This window comes from Macaca fascicularis, chromosome 1 (genome assembly GCF_037993035.2).
Source record: "Macaca fascicularis isolate 582-1 chromosome 1, T2T-MFA8v1.1".
NCBI lineage: Eukaryota > Metazoa > Chordata > Mammalia > Primates > Cercopithecidae > Macaca > Macaca fascicularis.
Window position 1 is genome coordinate 230,679,055 of NC_088375.1, and position 22,223 is coordinate 230,701,277.

The 22,223-nt window shown below is 51.2% G+C and overlaps 1 pseudogene; it reads left to right on the forward strand.

Annotated features, from left to right (window-relative positions):
- Positions 1–210: 210 nt before the first annotated feature.
- On the forward strand, positions 211–8,119 carry LOC135965143 (elongation factor 1-delta pseudogene; annotated as a pseudogene).
- Positions 8,120–22,223: the final 14,104 nt, after the last annotated feature.

The window sequence follows — 22,223 nt, forward strand, 5'->3', positions numbered from 1 at the left end:
ATGCTTATAGCGGTTTTATTCATGATTGCCAGAACGTGGAAGCAACCAAAATGTCCTTCAGCAGGTAAATGGATTAATGATCTGTAGTCCCTGCAAATGACCGAATATGATTCTACACTAAAAAGAAACGAGTTGTCAATTCTTGAAAAAGATGTCAAGGAACTTGAAATGCATACTATTAAGTGAAAGTGGTCAATCTGAAAAGGCTGCATGTCGTATGATTCCAACGATATGACATGGAAAAGGCAAAGCTATGGAGACAGCAAAAAGATTGGTGCTTACAAGAGTTTAGGGAAGGGGTCTCCCACCCCCGGGGCCACGGACCAGTACCAGTCCGTGGCCTGTTAGGAACCAGGCCACACAGCAGGAGGTGAGCTGCGGGCAAGTGAGCGATGCTTCTGCTACATTTACAGATGCTCCCCATCGCTCGCATCACCTCCTGAGCTCCTACACCTGTCACATCAGCAGCACACTAGATTCTCACAAGAGCGCGAACCCTATTGTGAACTGCACACGCAAGGGATCTAGGTTTTGCACTCCTTATGAGAATCTAATGCCTGATGATCTATCACTGTCTCCCGTCAGCCCCAGATGGGGCCACCTGGTTGCAGGAAAACAAGCTCAGGGATCTCACTGATTCTACATTATGGTGAGTTGTATCATGATTTCGTTATATATTACAATCTAAAAATAATAGAAATAAAGTGCACAATAAATGTAATGCACTGGAATTATACCAAAACCATCCCCCACCCCCACCCACCCCAGTCCTTAGAAAAATTTATCTTCCACGAAACTGGTCCCTGGTGCCAAAAAGTTGGGGATCGCTGGGTTAGGGGAAAGGAAGAGATAAATAGGCAGAACGCAAAGGATTTTCAGGGCAGTGAATCTTTTCTGTGCGATACTATAATCGTGGCACACATCATTGTATATTTGTTCAAACCCATAGAATGTATAATATCAAGAGTGAACCCTATGTTTTCTTTGGAGAAATGTCTATTCAGGAATTGATAAAGAAATTGTAGTAGCTAAGTGCAGTGGCTCATGCCTGTAATCACAGCACTTTGGGAGGCCAAGGCAGGTGGATCTCCTGGAGGTCAGCACTTCAAGACCAGCCCGGCTAATGTGGCGAAATCCTGTCTCTACTAAAAATACAAAAACTAGCCAGGCATGGTGGCGGGTGCCTGTAATCCCAGCTACTCGGGAGGCTGAGGCAGGAGAATCACTTGAACCCAGGAAGCACAGGTTGCAGTGAGCCAAGATCGAGCCATTGCACTCCAGCTGGGTAACAAGAGTGAAACTCCGTCTCAAAAAAATAAAAAGAATTGTGATATAGCAGATTCTCACCAGTAAGTGGGAGCTAAACAATGGGTAACATGGACATAAAGATGGAAATAATTGAAACTGGGAACTCCAAGGGTGGGGGTGGGTACATGAGGGTTGAAATATTACCTATTAGATACAATGTTCACGATTTGGGTAATGGGTACAATAGAAACCCAAGCCCCCCCCAACCCCCAGCATGAAATATATTCATGAAACAAACATGCACATGTACCTCCTGAATCTAAAATAAATTTTAATTATAAAAAAGAAATGGTGGTGTATGTATACAAGGAAATATTATTTTAAACAGAAGATACTACCATTTGCAGCAACATGGAAGACATTGTGTTGAGTGAAATAAGCCAGACACAGAAAGAAAAACACTCTTTCATCTCACTTATATAGAGAGTCTTTACGAACATCAGAAAATAGAAACCAGGTAGAATGGTGGGTATAGGGGACAGGGAAAGGAAGAAGGAGATCCAAGGGTACAAATTTGCAGGAAGAATGAATAAGTGTAGAGATGTACAGTGGGAGGGCTATAGTGATGTGGTTTGGCTGTGTCCCCACCAAATCTCATCTAGAATTGTAGCTCCCATAATTCCCATGTGTTGAGGGAGGGGCTCAGTGGGAGATAACTGAATCACGGGAGTGGTTTCTCCACCCTGTTCTCATGGTAGTGAATAAGTCTCATGAGATCTGATGGTTTTCTAAAGAGGAGTTCCCCTGCACAACTCCTCTCTTGCCTGCCGCCGCGTTAGAAGTCTCTTTGCTCTTCCTTTGTCTTCTGCCATGATTGGGAGGCCTCCCCAGCCATGTGGAACTGGGAGTCCATTAAACCTCTTTTTTTTTTTTAATAAATTACCCAGTCTCAGGCCTGTCTTTATTAGCAGTGTGAGAATGACTAATATACACAGTTAGTAATAATATACTGAAAAGTTGCTAAGAGAGGAGATTTTAGGTGCCCTCACCACACCAAAAAAGAAGTAACTGTGGAAGGTGATGGGTAAGTTCACTTGTTTGTAGTAATCATTTCACTATGCCTAGCAAAATAGTGTGTTTTATACCTTAAATACATACAATGAGAATAAATTTTTAAAAAGATAAATGTTCGAAAAAGAAGAATGAACTCTAATGTAAACTGTGGACTTTAGGAGAAATGGTACGTCAATGCGGGTTGACTGATTGTAACAGGTACATCCCTGGTGGGGGATGTTCACAGTGGAGGAGGCTGTGCCATGTGGGGGCAGGGGTTGGATGGGAACCCTCTGTCCCTTCCAGTTAATTTTGCTATGAAACACAAACTGCTCTAAAAAATAAAGCCTATTTTTTGTAATGGGCAAATGATTGAACAGGCATTTCTCCAAAGATACACAGATGGCCAATAAGCTCATGACAAGAAGCTCCACACCATTAGTCATCCGGGAAATGCAAATCAAAACCACACTTCACGCCTACACTCAGGAGCCTCACAAAGGTTTGTGGGCTCAGGTGACACAATCTCCAAATTCCAGTTCCTTGGCTGGTCCAGGGAGACACAGTGGGGTGCTGGCAGCGGGGATGAAGGCAATGTTGGCCTCTGCGGTCAGTGCTACTGGTGCCTGTCCTAGAGAATGTGGGTCCTAGAGAATGTGTGGAAGGACCCGTGCACGGGCCCCTGTGTTCCTGAGGTCGGGAAGCTGATGTTCCAGGACACAGGGCCCAACACGGTGGATGCAGCTCGAGACAGCTTCAGGAGCCTGTTTTGTTTCTGCTGTTAGCTATTTGTGACTTGGCCAGTCCTGCTCCTCCCTGGGCTGGGGCTGATGATCACTGGATGAGGTGACCCAGGGCCCCTTCCGGCTCTAACGCCAGTAACTACTTTTTGCTCCTGCTTTTAGTGACTCAAAGTTGTCATTTGCAGCCTGCAAAGTGGCAGTGAGTGACAAGGTCCCCAATGGCAAAGAAGAGCTAATTAGAGCCTGGCGATGTCACATTTTGCAAACCAGAGCCACACACACATATGCATGGATTATTTCTAAAAGACTCCATCCATGACTCAAGAAAGCTCCCTGCAAGGATGTCACAACCACACACCCCAAACAAGTCTCCCTGCTTGGCCCAAGCCACCCTCCCAGCCACATTCCAGGACCATGCTTTGTCTGGAGCCAGCAAGCTTTCAGACAAGGCAGAGACAGAGGCAGCAGCCCAGCCCAGGGAATCAAGCCATCATCACTGTGATAGTTAATATTGAGTGTCAACTTGATTGGATTGAAGGATGCACAGTAATGATCTTGGGCGTGTCTGTGAGGGTGGTGCCAAAGGAGATTAACATTTGAGTCAGAGGACTGGGAGAGGCAGACCCACCCTCAGTCTGGGTGGGCACCATCGAATCAGCTGCTAGCACAGCCAGAATAACAACAGGCAGAAGAACGTGGAAAGACTAGACTGGCTGATTCTTCTGGCCTCCATCTTTCTCCCGTGCTGGATGCTTCCTGCCCTCAAACATCAGACTCCAAGTTCTTCAGCTTTGGGACTCGGACTGGCTTCCTTGCTGCTCAGCCTGCAGACAGCCTATTGTGGGACCTCAGCTTGTGTTCGTGTGAGTCAATACTCCTTAATAAACTCCACTTTATATATACATCCGTCCTATGAGTTCTGTCTTTCTAGAGAACCCTGACTAATACAATCGTCATCAGACATCTCACAGGCGGAGACTCACCTGCACATCCACCACACTGCAAGTCAAGAACCGTTCCCAGCACAGCCACACTTGCTATTGACGAGAGCCGTGAGACATAAGAGCACTGTGGAGAAGGGGCAGGGAGACTGAGGCAGGGCACGCCCAACTGCCCACCTGCCTGACGGATGCTTCCTACCAAGGTTTTGATCATCAAGAATGAGAAAATCACAACCATTTTCATGTCATCCCCATCCTTGGAAAAGGGACTCCCTCAGCCACATCTGCCTGTTTGAGTGAATTTATATTCTGCGGGTGTCACCAGTGCAAGAGTTACGCGAGTCAGGCGAGTCACTTCGGAGCAGTGCAGGGTTGACCTTGCTTTCAGCCTGTCAGCGAGATGGATTCTGCCGTTGGGATTGCTTGCTGCCTCCAGCGAGACCACGCTCTGTGTCACAGCAGCACCTTCTATCCATCTCACGCCTTCTTCCGCTCTACTCTTCCAACAGAGGGTACCGTCAGCTCACAGCTCTTCCTACAAGGGTCCACAAACTCCAGAAGGGCCCTAGGCTCTCCAGGAGGTGAGGACCATGGCCAACTGGAAAGGAAAACCAGTTTCTTATGGACATCAGTGATTCCTGAATCTGCCAGTAGATGACCCTTTAAGAGGACTGCTTGCCGCTGTCCTCCTCCACAGCCACGAGTGTGCAGGCCCTGCTACGTGCAGAGAGATGTACCACACCTGCTCAGCTCTGAAAAAGGACCCAGAGTCATGGAAATTGTTTTTCTGGGAATGGACACAGGAAAGCGTTGGTTGTGAAGAGTTTTGCTCATCACACCCCAGGGTGAGGGTCTCGGCTTGACAAAAGTCTGGTGTTAACCGTCTACATGGGAGGAGCACCACCTCATCCCAGGCAAAGGAGGAGAAACCGCCCCCTCAAATCCGGAACCTGCAGAGAGCAGAGCCACCTGGCTCAGCAGAGAAGGCTCAGCAGAGGAGGAGATTCTAAGGTTCTTTTATCAGTTCGAACCCCAAGAGTACGCCAACAGACAACACGAGGTAGTGTGGAGCAACATGCTGTTTTAATGAGCACCTGCGTGCAGGCGGGCTGAGGCCTAACATGGCATCAGCACCTAGTGAGGACAGGACAAAGGTTTTATAGCCTCCTGTAAACGGGAAGTGTCCTAGTCTGATGTAACTGCTGCATTGTACCCAGATGGCCTCTTTCTAGATCTTCAAGGGTACGTGTCTTCCAGCCAACTCTCTTCCTGCTTCTGCCATCTTGCTGACACACAGCTGCTGAGGCAAGTGGCCTTGGAGCTGGGCCTGAGAAGGGAGGGGTTACTCATCCCCTTAAGCTTTCAGGCCCCGGGGAGGATCTTACAGAGGTGGATGCAGGATGTTCAGGTCCATCCTGGTGGCTCCAGTTTCAAGCTTTAGGAAAAGAGGAAGCGGCTGGGTGGAGCTGCAGGTTCAATCATCTACATAACTGATTTCATTTTCCCAGCAGCCCTGAGAAAGGGGTAGCATGAACTATTCTATTTTTGTTTTAATTGATATAAAATTATTGTGGGTAGTTTTTGGGTGCGTGTGTACCATGCACAGTAATCAAATCAAGGTGATTGGGGTACCCGTTATCACAACCCTAGTTTGGAAGTGAGACAGCTGAAATTCAGGAAGGCAGAGTCACAGCCACAGGCTCACACAGCAGAGAGGTGACACCATGGAAACAACCCTGGTGGGATTCTAGCCCAACCTTCCCTCGAGTGCTTCCTGTGGGTGCAGCTGGGCCAACCCCTGGAGAGTCAGCAGGTTTGCCCTCCACAGCCCTGGGGTCTGAGAGCCACAGCTGGGCAAATACCTCCCCACCCAGGTTATGTGATGCTCTGGGGTGACAGAGAGAGTCCCCACCCTGTCCTCACAGTGGAAAGACAAGAGACAATGCCATCAGGGATCATGAGAACCAGGAAAAAACGAACCCCGAGCACCTGATCCCAGCTCAGGATCAAGGAAGGTTGCTTGGAGGAAGTGGCCTTTCTGCTGAGATAGGAGGATGTCCAGGAGTTTGTTGATGAAGAGTCAAAGTCTGTAAAATATTTGAAGAGATTTGTTCTGAGCCACATACGAGTGACCTTGGCCCCTGACACAGCCCTCAGGAGATCCTGAGAACAGGTGCCCAAGGTGGTCCGGATGCAGCTTGGTTGTATACATTTTAGGGAGACATGAGACTTCAATCAAATACATTTAAGAAATACATCTTTTCGGCCGGGCGCGGTGGCTCAAGCCTGTAATCCCAGCACTTTGGGAGGCCGAGACGGGCGGATCACAAGGTCAGGAGATCGAGACCATCCTGGCTAACACGGTGAAACCCCATCTCTACTAAAAAATACAAAAAACTAGCCGGGCGAGGCGGCGGGCGCCTGTAGTCCCAGCTACTCGGGAGGCTGAGGCAGGAGAATGGCATAAACCCGGGAGGCAGAGCTTGCAGTGAGCTGAGATCTGGCCACTGCACTCCAGCCTGGATGACAGAGACAGACTCCGTCTCAAAAAAAAAAAAAAAAGAAAAAAAGAAATACATCTTTTCAGTCCAGAAGGGTGAGACAACTCAAAGGTGGGGAGGGTGGGTGGTTCCAGGTTCCAGGTTCCAGGTAGATTTAAAATTGTTCTAACTGTCAATTAGGGATAGAAAGGAATGTCTGGGTTGTGATAAGGGGTTGTGAAGACCAATGTTTTATTACGCAGACGAGGTCTCCAGGGAGCAGGCTTCAGGGACAACAGACTGTAAGTGCTTCTGATCAGACTTCAGGTCTGTGCTGATGTTAATGAGGTGGGCAGAATATGGCCTCTCCGACCCCCACTTCCCATCACGGCCTGAACCAGCCTTTCAGGTTACATTTTAGGGTGCCCTTGCCAAGGAAGAAGTCCATTCAGATGGTTGAGGGGCCTTAAAATTTTACTTTTGGCTTAGAAGTTGGTCAGGAGAAGAACAGAGAGAGAGGAAGGTGGGGTATTCCTGGCAGAGGGTCAGAGCGGGGAGTGGCTAAGAAGTGAGAGAGGGCATTGGCAGCCGTTAAGGAACGGCAAGAGGTCAGGGTGCCTGGGGCAGAGTTGGGGACAGGAGAGTAGACGGGGTTCAGAGGGGTCGGAGGTCAGAGGGCACCATGTCAAGGGAGTTTCAACACATGCTGGAAGAACTGCAGGTTCTCAGCTCGAAGGTTCTCTGATTTGCGGGAGAGTGGCATGACTAGATTTGAGTTATGTGGAGCCCCCAGCGAAGAAGCCAGCCACGCCAGCAGAGGATGATGAGGATGATAACGTGGACCTGTTTGGCAGTGACAGTGAGGAGGGCAAGAAGGCAGCGCTGGTAGCCAAGTTCTCCATCCTGCTGGATATCAAGCCTTGGGACGATGAGACGGACATGGCCCAGCGGGAGGCCTGTGCATCCTCCATCCAGCTGGACAGGCTGGTCTGGGGGGCCTCCAAGCTGGTGCCCATGGGCTACAGTATCCAGAAGCTGCAGATTCAGTGTGTGGTGGAGGACGACACGACAAGGTGGGGACAGACTTGCTGGAAGAGGAGATCACCAAGTTTGAGGAGCACATGCAGAATGTCGACATCACAGCTTTCAACAGGATCAGAAGCCTTAGTGTGTGTGCGCGCATGTGCATGAGGCCCTTTCATGATTAAAAACTGAGACGGGTAAAAAAAAAAAAAAATCCCTGGCTCTGCTGACAGCACCATATCTCAGTTTACTTGGGCGGCCATAACACAAATATCACAGGCTGGGTGGCTTCAACAGCAAACTTGTATTTCTCACAGTTCAGGAGCCCAGGAAGTCCAAGATGGAGGCATTGACAGCTTTGGTGTCTGGTAAGGCTGCCTTCCGAGTTCACTGTGTCCTCACATGGGGGAAGGGGTGAGGAAGCTCTCTGGGGTCCCCTTTTATAAGGTGCTCTTCTCATTCATTGAGGTTCATCCCACATGTTGGGGCTCCACCCTCATGACCGTCACTCTGGCGTAAGGATTTCCACATACGAATTTTGGAGGAACACAACATTCCATCTATAGTACCCCCCATCACTCAGCAGCAGGCCAAGAATCTAGAAGTCTCCCCTGGCCCTTCACCATCACGATGGCCGCTGTGAAGGGCAGGGCCTCTGGAGCCAGCCTGCCTGAATTCTGGCCTCACGGTTTGCACAGACAAATGTCCTAGCCTCTGCGCCTGAGTTTGCTCATCTGTAGAATGAGGATGGTAACAGTACCCAGTTCTTAGATCAGAGCCCGAAACGTCTTCAGACCCGTGGGGCAGCTCTGAGTATGGACAAGTCTGGTGGACGCCACCCCAGAGGTGCCCGTGAATCCAGCCTCTCCCCACACCCACACAGCACCTGCACGCCAGCCACCACCATGACACTCTGGATGCTGGGGAGAGCCTCCCCCCAGGCCTCCATATCCTCGCTATTGCCCCCCTCAACCGAGTTCTCCTGACCACAGCCTCGGGCTCTCCTTCAAAATAAGCAATCGAGAGAATCCTGTCCCAGCTGCAGCACCCCCCAACCAGCCTGGGATAAAGTCCACACTCTTCCCAGGCCCCTGGGCTCAGGACCAGAACATACCTCCTCCGTCCGCCTCCCGCCTCTCCCAGGTGCACGCTGTGCCCCAAGTTCACGGAGTCCATTCCCAAGTCAAGGCAGTTCCGCTGCCAGGGAAATTCTTCTTCACCCCCAGGAAGAACTTTCCTAACACCCAAATCTGTCCCGACTGCTGATCTCCCTCCCTGTCCCCACCGTGTTTCACCCTGGCTCTTGCCACCCCTTGGTCCTGAATTTCCCATCACTTCCTAATCAGCGTGTTCATCCCGCCACGTGGGTGATGTCAGGAGCGCAGACTGTCAGTCTTGTCCTCTGTCCCACCCCCAGCTTTGAGCGGCCACAGCGCTGGGAGCACAGAGAGCCTCCAAATGGTTTCTGAGAGAAACAGCACCCAGCAGGGGACAGTGGTGATAATTTGGGTGTAAGATGGTGATGATGACTTGGATGAAGTTTGTGTCTTTCATAAAGACATGTTGAATTCCCTGTACCTGGTCATGGGACTTTATTGGAAATAGACTCTTTGCAGATTTATTAAATTAAGATGAGTTCATACCCAATTGGCGTGGGCTCTGATCCAACAGCACTGGCGTCCTTCTAAGAAGTGGAAACAGACACAGAGGCGGGCAGAACACCAGTGACAACAGAGGCAGAGGCTTGAAGTGATGCATCTACATGCCAAAGAGTGCCAGGGACGCTGGCAAGCCCCAGATGCTGGAAGACAAAAGGAAGGACCCTCCCACAGAGCCTCAGTGGGAGGCAATGCCTGGTGACACCTGGATTTTGGACGTCTGGCCTCTAGAGCTGCCAGAGAATACATTTCTGTTGTTTAAGCCATGAGGTCTGTGATATTTTATTTCTGCAACCACAGGAAACTAGTCCAGGTCACCCTTCACTGAGATCAGAAAGGAGGGGGACGAAGATGATTTGTAGCGGGGGAAGGAGGGGAAGAGAGAGGATGCAGCGTGGACTGTTTGGGGAGCAGGAGACACCCTGCAAGGGCACTGGGAATGCTGCTGACCACACAGATCAGGGCTCAGGCTAAACGCTGGTGGGAGAGACAGGTCTGGAGATCAGCTCAGGGTGAAGCGGCTGAGCTCCTCAGCCAAGAGTTACGTGCAACACGGGGCCAAGCACAGAGGCTGCCTGCGCAGGACTCTCGCCTCCACTGTGGCTGGGGATGTGGCATTGAGCCGAAGCCTCAGTAACCTAAGCAGTGAATCGAACAAGATGCCAGCACCCCCTGCAGGGCAACTATGAGGATCAAAGATTTCATCTGTGTCCATGCTGGGCATGCAGACTCACGCACAGCAAGTGCCCCGTACATAGGAGTTGCCGTTGACCCTGTGATGATCACAATTTCCCAAACAGAGAGGCACCAAGATAAAAGTGATCTGTGATCAAATATTTGCAGCATCTCCCTTTGAAAGTCCGTAACATGTATTTGCACATTAAAGGCTCTGAGAAGTCCTGCAGGGAAGACACTTACTCAAACCTGAAGTCTTCAAAAACAATTTTCTTTAGTGCAGGCTGTACCTGAGTCTTTGATGTGCTAATGCCTATTGTGATTCTTCAAGAAGTGGAGTCACAGAGAGGTTAGGTGACTTGCCCAGGTCACACAGCTAGCCAGTCTCACTGGGGTGGGGAGGAGGAGACCTTACATTTTGCCGCGGCTAGGATGCCGGTGCCTAGCATGAAGCAGTGCTAGTCCGGGATGGATTCCATTGCTCCGTGAGTTGATCGGGGGAGAGGTGTGCAAAGGGAGACAGAGAGGGCATCCTACCCAATTCCATTTTTCTTGGCTTCATTCCCCAATGACTAGCAGGTGACTCCATCATCCGGCACAGCATAGAAGATGCTATTTTGGGCACACTGGGACATTTGCCACTAAGCAATCACTCTTGGACAGCAGGTGTCACAACCTACTCCACACCCCTTAGTGCTCCCCCTGAAGCATGAGATATTTATTCACTCGCTTATTCTCTGAGATTCCGTGGACACCTGCACCTGCTGCGCCCAGCGCTGGATGCCGGGGGGAGAGGCAAAGACACAAGGAGAGCTTAGCAACTCTCTCCTGGGGTCTCTCCTGCGTCACTGAGCAACTCTTTAATACCACGGCGGCTCCTGTTTCAGAGGGACCTCTTGCTGAGCACCTTCCTGAGGGTCTGATGGAAGAGAGAAGCGGCAGGACTTAGAGGCTGGTGGACGACTGAGGCACTGGGGGAGGGGCTCTGCAGGGCAGTCAGTGAAGCCTCCCGGGGGGGCCACAGATGAGTCAGTCGCATGAGGGTGGAGGGGGTGTGGGAGCTGCAGGCAGACAGGCCATCAGGAGACGAGCCCAGCGACCTGAAAGCCAGGTTTGCCAGGGAGGCTCAGGGGGACTCCTGAAAGGGGGACTGCCCTGGTTGGGAGTAGGGAGTGGGAGGAAGAAAGGAGGTCGGTGAAGCAGATCCCACCCAGGTCAAATTTCCTGCTCAAGTCTTTGATCTTCCAGGTGACAGTGCTTCAGGACTCAGGAGACCCCCGGGGGAGAAAGACTCCTTGGGATTTCTCAGGCGGGGAAGACCCAATGTCCAGGAGCCTGGGCTTTGGGGTGGAGATAGACCCTGAAGAGCTGTGTGACCTGAAGCAAGTCACTTCACCCCTGGAGAGCTCAAGCTTCCCCTCTGTAAAATGAGCAACACAACTGGCATTAGCACATTAGAGTGTTGTCGGGATTTAAAAAGACAATGCGGGTGACATGCCCCGCGTGGCTCCTGGCCCAGCCAGGGCTCTACCAGTAGTGACCTACCAGCCGCAGAGACAGTCCTGGGCACTGGTGTGTCGGAGAGGGAAGGCAGCAAGCAGAGGGGGACACATGGCTTCACCATTCATTTATTCACAGCCAACCATTTAACTAAGAGTGTGGGTTATGTGCCAGGCGTGAGAGCTGTGCAGGGGCAATGGTGACAAACACCAGCAACCCTGACCCCTCCCAGCACAGAACGCCGTCCCGGCTGGGCGAGAGACACTCACCTAGCCCTCACACGCACAGCCAGGAAAGGATCAGCACCATCCAGGCAACAAATGCAGGCTTCTGCCATGACGGAGACAGTAGAGTCAGAGAAAAGCACATGGACCGGAAGGCATTGGGAAGGTCCTGGAGATGGAACTGATGGGGACACAGAGAAGAGGACACAGATAGGTTTGTGGCTGAAGGCTGGCACGGGCACGGGGGAGAGGTCAGCCTGGGAGGCGGGTTCAACAAGAGGATGAGCTACATTCCACAAAGGTTGAGTTTAAGAAGCTGCAGGGCGTCCAGTGGGGGCTGCATAGAAGGACAAAGTGGCGTCTGCTAACGAGGAGAAGCCCTCTCCAGCCACCCTGTCCCCCTGCACCAACCCCCACTCCACACGGGTGCGTGGTGTGCGGCAAAGTGGCACACAGCCCGTGGGTGTGTCGGATTGTCATTCTGAGTCTATTTCTCCATGAGGGCCGCCGCACAGAGAGTAAATGATGCAGTTCTGCCAGGGCACAGACGGGTGAGCTCTGTTTCCACAGCGATACCAGGCTGTGCTTCCAGCATCTCTCTCTGGGGATCTTCCCACAGCAGAAAAACGTGTGGTAAGTAGAGAAACTTCCTGAGAGGCCTCAAGGCCTCCACTTCAGTCTGCAGCTTGGAAACTTCCAGCAGATGAGGAGATATAAGAGGCAGGAGAAGGGCGAGAAGAAGAGGGGGCCGCGAAGGGGTGAGGAGGCAGGATTGGCCTCCTTGAGAGGCTCTCGTCTCTGAAACGGTGAAAGAACGGCCGTCGAAAGGCAAAGCTCTGCTCTAGGAGTAGAAGAGAAGGCTGCTGAGGCATCGTTCACCACTTACCTGAGGGATAACCGACGCGTGGAATAACCAAGTGATTCTCAGGAGCTCCTGCTCTCAAGCCACGGACTCTTAAGACTAAAGACACGTTCTTGGGACTCCATGTCATTAGCACGTCCTGCCCCAAACCAAACCCTGCTCCCGTACAGGTTTCCAGGCAAAAGCTTCCTCGGTCCCACCCTCTGCTGTCTGTGAGTCACCCCTACCCACTGCAGCTCCCCGTTGACAAATGATGAAAAATTGGGCCACATTATCGCCGATATCATGTGCATCAAGAAAACAAATTAAGTCTAACATTTGTGCGGTGACAGCTGACCTTTGCATGATTAAAATGAACGGCTGTAAAAGGAGGCAGATTAAAGATGTTTAACTTAGTGGAGCAAGCTCAAAAGCCTGGGGACGTTTCTGGGCAAACCTGAAGGTGAGACAAAAACAGGGTCACACTGCCTGCTGGCACCTGTTGGCCAGAAGAGGGGCCGCTGTCGGGGAGAAGGGCCGGGGCGTGGGCTTCCAGACCAAGACAGATAGCATGGCCTCCCCCGGCCCTGACCTGGCCCAGCTCAGCGGGGCGCACCAGTCTCTTCCAGTGCCTGCATATTCCATCGAACCCTCTGCTGTTTCATCTCCCCCCATTCTCATCGCTCCTGTTAGTTCAAGCTTTGTCACTGCATGCCCTGGGATTGGCCTAAGTGGTGGCTTCATAAATATGGAATGGGCCTGGTGCAGTGGCTCACTCCTGTAATCCCAACACTTCAGGAGGCCAAGGTGGGTGGACCATTTGAGGTCAGGAGTTCAAGACCCACCTAGCCAACATGGTAAAATCCCATCTCTACTAAAAAACACAAAAATTAGCCAGGCATGGTGGCACGCACCTGTAATCCCAGCTACTCAGGAGGCTGAGGCAGGAGAATCACTTGAATTCGGGAGGCAGAGGTTGCAGTGAGCCAAAATCACGCCGCTGCACTCCAGCCCGGGTGACAGAGTACGACTCCATCTCTAAAAGGAATAAATGAAAATAAATAAATGTGGAATGAAAGAGTCAAAGTTCCTTAAGGATGGTGTGCATTTCTTTTGCCTTCTTCGTGGGACCCAGCCTCCAGCTGGGCAGACATGAGCCCTCTGAGATCCACAGAACCTGCTTCTCTCTCTATTAGGCTCTCCTCACACGGCCATGTGTCTTGCAGGAGGTAGACAGACCTGTGCTCCTTGAACACAAAGGCCATGTTTAAGTAATCATGTATTTTTCTCGGCATAACACTGCACTCATATAGCTGGTGATTCAATCATTGTGTTAAGTGAGCAGAGTATAAGCAACATAGGGGTCTTGCTTCTCTGATTCATGTGATACTAGCAGAAATCATAAAGAAGGCACGGATCTGGTTCTGTGATGCAGAAGACACATGGAATGATGGGTGTTGGACTGCAAAGAGCTCAGAGGACCCACTGCTCTGCAGCATTTCCCCGTTCTTCCTCTTGGCAAAGTCTTCTTCACTTTCTGTATCTGCAGAACATCTTCGTCAATGTAGATAGAAAAGAAGAATGAATAATTGCTGCAATGGCTGAAATGTGTTAAGCAGTTCCTATGGCCACATACGAAAAGTGTACGAGAGAATATGTATAAGAACCGTGAGAGAATATATGCCTGTGATTTTTAAGCCGCCCAGCTCGTGGTACTTAACTGTGACCACCTAGGAACCTAACAGGGGCCACGTACGCTTAGCACACGCCACCTTCCCAATCATCCCAGCATATACATCTATCCTGTTACTCCTGTCCCTTTAGAGAACCTTGACTAATATAGGCCCCAGGAGGTGGAGACCTGTTACAGGTTGAATTGTGTCCCTCCAGAAAGGTATGTTAAAGCCCTAACACCCCGTGCCCTTCAACGTGACCTGACTTGGAGCTAGGGTCTTTGCAGATGCAATCGAGTTAGGAGAAGGTCTTCGGGTGGGTTCTAATCCAATATGATTAGTGTCCTTCTAAGAAGAGACAGACACACAAGGGGGAAGTGGCCATGTGACCACAGAGCCAGTAATTGGAGTGATGCTATCACAAGCCAAGGGATTCCTGGAGCCACCAGAAGCTGGAAGAAGCAAGGAAGGATCCTCCCCCGGAGGTTTCTTGGTGAGCATGGCCCTGTCCACACCTTGATTTCTGAGTTCTGGCCTCCTGAGCAGGTGAGATAATAAATTCCTGTGATGTTTAAGCCACCCAGCTTGTGGTACTTTACTGTGACGGCCTAAGAAAGTCACAGAGGGCTATTATTATCTCAATTTTGCTGTTGAAGAAACAGACTCTGCGATGATTAATATTGAGTGTCTACTTGATTGATCTGAAGGATGCAAAGTATTGTTCCTGGGTGTGTCTGTGAGGGTGTCGCCAAAGGAGATTAACATTCAAGTCAGTGAAGTGGGAGAGGCAGAGCCACCCTCAATCTAGGTGGGCACCATCTAATCAGCTGCCAGTGCAGCTAGAATAAAAGCAGGCAGAAGAATGTGAAGGAATAGACTGACTGAGTCTTCCGGCCTCCCTCTTTCTCCTGTGCTGGATACTTCCTGCCCTCAAATACTGAACTCCGAGTTCTTCAGCTTTTGGACTCTTGGACTTACACCAGTGGTTTGCAGGGGCTCCTGGGGTCCCCTGCTTTCAAGGTTTTGGGACTCGAACTGGCTTCCTGGATCTTCAACTTGCAGACGGCCTATTGTGGGACTTCACCCTGTGATCGTGGGAGTCAATTCTCCTAATAAACTCCCCTTCACATATACATCTATCCTGTTACTCCTGTCCCTTTAGAGAACCTTGACTAATATAGGCTCAAAGAGGTTAAGCATGTTGCCCAGGGTCACAGAGCTAGTAGGTTAAAGCGCAAATGCAGAACCCCATTGCGAAGGCACAGGGTGTGCACCTGCCACCTGAGAGAATCGCCCACTGTCCCCTCCAGTCCCCAGACTGTATCTGACCCATGTGGTTGGAAACCATTCTCATATAGACGGTTTACTTCCCCGCCTCCCTACTCCTGGAAAGTAATGGGCCTCTTTTTAGATGACTAAAGTGCTTTGTGCACATGCACTTGTGTGGTTACAGAGAGCGCAGTTGGGAGCTGCCGTGAAGCCGTTTTGTTTTCTTCTGCAGCGGCGGGCTGTCGTCTGCCATGTCTCCTGGCATCTGCTACTAGTAGGCTCTTTGATGTCAGATTTTCTTGGGACTGAAAATCAGCTCATAGAACTTTTGGGTAATTGTGTGTTTATAAAAACATCGTAATAAGAATAATAGCAACAGCTCACATTCATGTAACAGTTACTGCCTCAGTCAATCCTCTGAAGCCTGCACAGTAAATGGCATTGCCCATGGTTTGACAAGGGTGAGACAGTGAGGTTCCAGAATGCGATGTGCTCACACCCACACCGCCAGCAGGCAGCAGGACTGGATCCCAAACCCAGAGGCCTCAAACTTTTCTGACCTCAAGAGCAGAGCCGGGGTGGCCAGTGCACTCAACAATCCTAGCAGGTCTCTGGTTTGCAGAACTGGGGCTTTGTGCACTGAGAAAATGACGGACAAGGAGATCTTCAGAAGAGTAATCACAAAGTGGCTGGCGGGAGACAGAGGACGCAGCAGAGAGCTTCTTCCAAACGAGGATGGGACACAGACTGCCATCCAGCAGACAACTCCAGCCCCTGAGCAGTGCCAAGGACCTCAGGGTGGGAAACACTGTCATCTCCAGTCTCCACCCTCTCGTCCGCCCCTCCTTACAAATCATGACCACAAGCCCCACAGAGAGCATCTCAACACCAGCAGCTCCTTGAATGCCACCGGGCTCAGCATCCTCGGTGCGGTGGCATCAGCTCACAGGCTGTCAGCCTAGCACCGCTCGGCTTAATTTTAAGGCTGTGATTTATGTGCAAAAAGCAGTGGTTTTGGAAGGCTTGGAGGAGTTGGGGGAGGAGGAGGATGGGGCAGAAGCCAACAAGCAGCCTTCCATTGGGGATCTGGAATGGAACCAAAGGAAGAGTCCAGGGAGGCTGGACCCACAGGAAAGGGAAGGCGCCTGGAAGAATCGCCAGGCTGGGGCAGGGAGGGAAAGTCTGAGACAGGAAGGGGAACCCAAGTGGGAGGCAAAAAATGTGGTCAGGCCCAGGCCAGGGGGGCAGAGGATGGTCACCAAGACAGCAGCAAAGACAAGCAGACACTTGGGCAGGGAGCAGAGTGGAGGTGGTGACTCCATACCTTTCCCCACCAAGCTAGGCACTCGGAGCAGCTTGGTGGTGCGTTGGGACACTGCTGGTCTATCGGGTGCTTTTTTACCACTTAGAAAACAGTGCCCCCTTCTGGACAGATAGCCCCTTCCAGGGCCTAAAGCTGAGCAAGGGCAGGGTAAGGGGTAGCATCAACCAGGCAACTGGTGCAGTGCACGACCTGAGCAACTGCCCTGGGCTGGGACCCCTCACCAGGCACAGGCAGGATCTTTAAAGGGCTGGCCTGAGAGAGGAGGAGCATTAGCCCAGAACTTGAGGAAAGCCTCAGAAAGGGCGAAGAGCACCAGCTGGGCCTCCCAGTGCAGAGCTCCAGATGTGAAACCTTTGCTAACCTCCAGTGTCAATGTAAGCGATATGCTTTCAGAAAGAGTTCTTGGTGATGAATAATTCAACCGAAAATTCCAGGGTAAAGACAGGCTTTTGTTGACTCTTCCCTGACTAGTGTTAATCTGTCTGGAAACATTAAAGATAAAATGTTGGCACCTGTAGAAACGTGGCGGGTTCTTGACGTTCTAAACAAGGATGTGCTGACGAGGCATGTGTCCGCTCAAGGCCGCACCTCTGCCATTGAAAGACTTCACGTCTGGAACGGCGGGATGAGGAAGCGAGAACACAGATCACTGCACTGGAAAGTCAGTTTGCCAAGAACACAGGACTAAATCACAGATCATCTCCCAGGAAGGCTTCATACTCAAGGCCTGAGAAGCAGGAAGGGGGCTGGGTCTGGAAGCTTTGTTTGTTTGTTTGTTTGGTTGTTTGTTTTTGTTTGTTTCAAGGAAATGGATTGACAGAATAAGCAGTCCAGATGACAAGATTTCATCTGATGCACAAACTTTCTAAGAAAGTTTCTAAGCTTGAGAGGTTTGTGTAAATTAATAGCTACTCAAAGGAAGTACAAGGAGGGGCAGCCTTGCGCTCGACCGCAGGTCTTAGGTACGTTTTCCAGCAGAGTGGGCTGCATCTGCAGGACTCAGTGCTCCCTCTGAAGGCAGGTGCCTCTGGGAGGCCTGCTGGGGTCAGGCCCTCACAGAAGAACAGGCATGGCTGGAGGACCTCGGAAGCTGTCTGGGAAGGAACAGGAGCCCAAAGGAGCAGTCAGGGGCAGGAAAGCATCTGTCCTACAGAGCTGGCAGGACAGCGTCTCCCAGGACTTGGGGCTCAGGAACTCAGTGGAGTTAGAAATGGGTGCAGGAAGGAGAGGGGTGCAAAGGGCATCCTAGGTGCAGACCCTGATGTGAGAGGGAACAAGGATATTTGCAGAATTGAGCTTGGTGTGACTGAAGCTGCCGAAGCCAGAGCTCCAGAGCTGAGACCAGAGCGGTAGAGCTGAGAGGCCATGAGGGCAGGGCCTGGGTGGGGCCCTGCAGACGGGCTGTGCAGGGGTGGAGCTGTGCAGGGATCCTGCAGGAGTGAGAGGTGCTGGATCCTGCGGGTCATGCCATAGGTTTGGACTGTTGCCTGCAATCAGTGGAGTTGCTGAAAGGGAATAAAGCAGGCAGGACATGATAAAATGTGTACTTCTGAAAGGTCACTATAGCTTCAGGGTAAAGGATGGTTTGGAGCAGGAGATAGACAGAGGTGACTGGGCTAGAAGATTGTTTCAAAAGTGCAGACAAGGTGGAGGGGAGGCTAAGTGAGCCAGTGCCGTGGGGGCAGGGGTGACAAAAAGTGAATGCATTTGGAACGTATTGAAGACATAGACTCCATCATGGCAGAGAAAGGTTAGAATCCAGGATGCCCCAGTGTGAAGCTTAATCAAGCAGATTGACACCATGACCTGGTCCCTGAGCTGGGGAGCTCCAAGGGAGGCAGAGGTGCAGGAGAAAAAAAAAATCAGTTTCACTGAGCCAGGTCACCCCTGAGGTTCCTAGGGAATGCCAGGTAGAGGTGGCCGACAGGTAGGTGTGTGGCTTCCACATGTTAGCCGTGGGCAAAGAAAGCAAGCAAGAGGAGACACTGGTGGGAGGAGGAAGATGGTTTGGGTTGAAATATTTGTGGCAGGAGCCTCTTGGTTTTGTGATGCTTCTGAGAGAAACAACCAACTGATGAAGGCTGCTCCACCCTGGGGTCAACCTTCTTAGAAATGCAGGGAACAGCTGGAAAAGAAGGCATGCAGAGAAGTGCGAAAGTGCTATGGGGAGGGCAGGAAAAGCCGGAGGCCACCAGGAGGCCGAAATCCATTTATTTTACTTTAGAAACTAGTGACAGCTTTTCATGTTCTGGCATTCTCTGCAGAAATTCAGGAGCGTGTCCACACACCCCATGCGCGCACTCTGCCTGTCAGAAGACGCTGAGGGAAACATAGTGAAAATGGAAACAGAAGCCACAGTCCTCTGTTTCTCCTACTTCAAGACAAGTGACAGAAGGAGCCCTGCTCAGTCACACAGCAGCTCCCCTTTCCACCTGCAGCACCTCCAGACACCAACCCCAAAGGAGATGCTATTGTGTTTGTTTGTTTTGTTTTGTTTTGTTTCAGTGCAATGCCTTTCCTTTGTAGTTTAACCTCTCTCCACCCAACAAGGAGGACCAGAGAACAGGTCTCACTGCTCTTGAGGAAAATTCACAGGACACCCCTGAGGGCAAGTCATCCTCACAGCCTGCCAAGAAGTCACCTCGCTCCATAGGTTAAGTTGCCCACGTCTCCAGGGTCCCCCAAGACCTTCGGGAGGAGTGACACTTTCAGCCTTAGACATCATCACGTGCGCTTCAAACTGTGGTTGAAAATGAAAAGCCCAAATCTGAGTCGGTTTATCTCATCAGCAGTGGAAGATCAAGATTCCAGATGGATCAGAAAATAGGAAAATCGAGTTGGGAGTGGGAGCACTGTCCAGGGAGCCTGGGTGGAGGGCAGCACCTGGGGATGGTCCTAAAGGGGCAGCATTGAGCACTCACCGGCTCTGTGATTTTCCTCAGCCCTGTCTGCCCCAAAATGGTGCCCCTGGAGGAACGTGAAAGGTGGGCTGCCTCGGTGCCTTGGTGCTCCCAACTACTGGTCAACCTGGACGTTCATTCACAGAGAACCCGCCCTGAGGTACATGTTCAAGTTTAATCGTCCCGAGGGATAGAAAGTTCATCCTCATGTTGCACTGAATAGATCATTAAAGCTATTCATTGCCAGGTGCGGTGACTCATGCCTGTAATCCAAGCACTTTGGGAGGCCGAGGCAGGAGGCTTACTTGAGCCCAGTAGTTTGAGACCAGCCTGGGCAACAAAATGAGACTCCTTCTCTACAAAAAAAATTTTAAAACCCAGCTGGGTGTGGTGGCATGCACCTATAGTCCCAGCTACTCAGGAGGCTGAGGCAGGAGGATTGCTTGAGCCTGGAGGTCAAGGCTGCAGTGAACCAAGATTGCACCACAGCACTCCAGGCTAGGTGATGGAGTGAGATTGTGTTAAGAAAGAAAAAAGCCAGACATGGTGGATCATACCCGTAATCCCAGCACTTTGGGAAGTCAAGGCAGGTAGATTGCCTGAGGTCAGGAGTTCGAGGCCAGTCTGGCCAACATGGTGAAACCCCATCTCTACTAAAAATATAAAAAAATTAGCTGGGCATGGTGGCATGTGCCTATAATCCCAGCTACTTGGGAAGCTGAGGCAGGGGAATTGCCTGAACCAGAAAGGTGGAGGTTGCAGTGAGCCGAGATCGCACCACTGCACTCCAGCCAGGGTGACAGAGTGAGACTCCATCAGAAAGAAAGGAAAGAGAGAAAGAGAGAAGAAAAAGAAGGAAGGAAGGAAGGAAGGAAGGAAGGAAGGAAGGAAGGAAGGAAGGAAGGAAGGAAGGAAGGAAGGAAGGAAGGAAAAGAGAGAAAAAAAAGAGAGAGGAAGGAAGGAAGGAAGGAGAGAGAGAGAGAAATGAAGGAAGGAAGGAAGGAGAAAGAAAGGAGAGGAAGAGAAAGAAAGGAGAGAGAGAGAAAGACAGAAAGACAAAGAGAAAGATGGAGGAACAGAAGTGGAGGGGAAGGGGGAGGAGAAGGAGAGGGGAGGAGGGGAGGGAAGGAAAACAGAGAATCTTTTCATCATCAGTGTGCTTCAGGAGGCAAGTTACATAATCACCCTCCTCACAACAGCCCTTCCCATAGAATCATCCCCGTTTATTAGAAGAGAAAGGTGAGGCTGAGAAATAATGACAGTCCTTACTCTGACCTTGTCCCTGGCACTGAGCTGAAAGCTTTAGGTACATTGTCTCCTTCAAAACTCACAACTCAGAGTCATTCATCCCCATGTTACAGATGAGGAAATGGAGTGTGAGGGACAGCAGGGTTCCGCAGCCCATCCCAGCACACAGCCGAGATTCTGATTCAGATCACTTGGTCCTGGGGATGCCTTGCAGTCAATCTCGCCATTCCCAGCCTCAGGCATTACTTCGGTCTTACAGCTCTGTCCCTCTTCCACACATCCCACAAGCATTTGGAGCACAGTTGTATTCTTCTATCTCTGCTGTCCCTGCATTTTGCTGGGTGAATGTCCCCGGGTAACCCTGATCCTTGTTTGAAAGGCAGGTTCCAGGGCTCAAGGGCACAGGGGCAGAGACAGAAAGAGCCAGAGAAATAGAGAAAGAGAAAGAGAGACAGAGAGATCAGGGTCTGAGGACCAGCGGTGTCTGCCTTATCCAATCTATGCGGGATCACCCTGAAAGCTGGGTGGCAGCTCCTGGTCCAAAACTGAGAAGCTGTACTAATACGGATGCCCCTTTTCCCTCCAAGCTGCCCTTTGGACTCTCCTAACTTGCATGAGTGCCTTGAGGCAGAGACAGAACCGAGACAATGAGCCAAGCTGCTGCCTGGGTAAAGTTTATTGTTGGTAAGCACTATCTCAAGTGTATCTGAAATGTACACACATGCACATAGTGTGTTCTCTCCATTCTTTTACGCGGTGTCCCCTGACCCATATACTTACAGTAGACTGTCTGTCACTCACCACGGGGCCTCCTGGGGGCCCATGGAGATCGTCCCCTCCCTCAAGGTCATGCCCGCCCCCACCCCACCCCCATGAGGTTTGGTGGTGCTGGGCAGGACACGGGCCGCGGGACACCCGGGGCCTCTCAAGTTGGTGAACCCCCATCCTCACCCCCAGCACCCACCGTGTGCACCTCTGTTCCAGCTGTTGTTCCGTGTTGCCGACAGAAAGAAACACGTGCAGCCTCATCCCAGACGGCTCCGGGCAGAATTCCAGTTCCGGTTTCTTGTCAATGACAAGCGAGAGAAGCTCCGCGCAGATCCCGGCTCCTGCAGCCCAAATGTCCGGGGTGCAGGCGGGACGCCCCCCAGGTCCCGGGCTTGCTCTGCTTCCTCTGAGGTGCTCGCTGCCCAGGACCCAGACAACAACACCCAGGGCAGCTCAGCAGCGAGGGCCGTTTCCCCAGGAGAGGCTCCCCCGAGGTCTGGGCTGTTCCGAGGGAAGCACCCGTGCAGTTGCGCTCCTGGGAGGGCTGTGCTCCTTCATTTTATGATCAGTTTGGCTAGGCCTCGGTGCCCATTGCTCGGGTGTTTTTTAGATGGATGATCATTTAAATCTGTGGGCTCTGAGCGAGGCAGATACC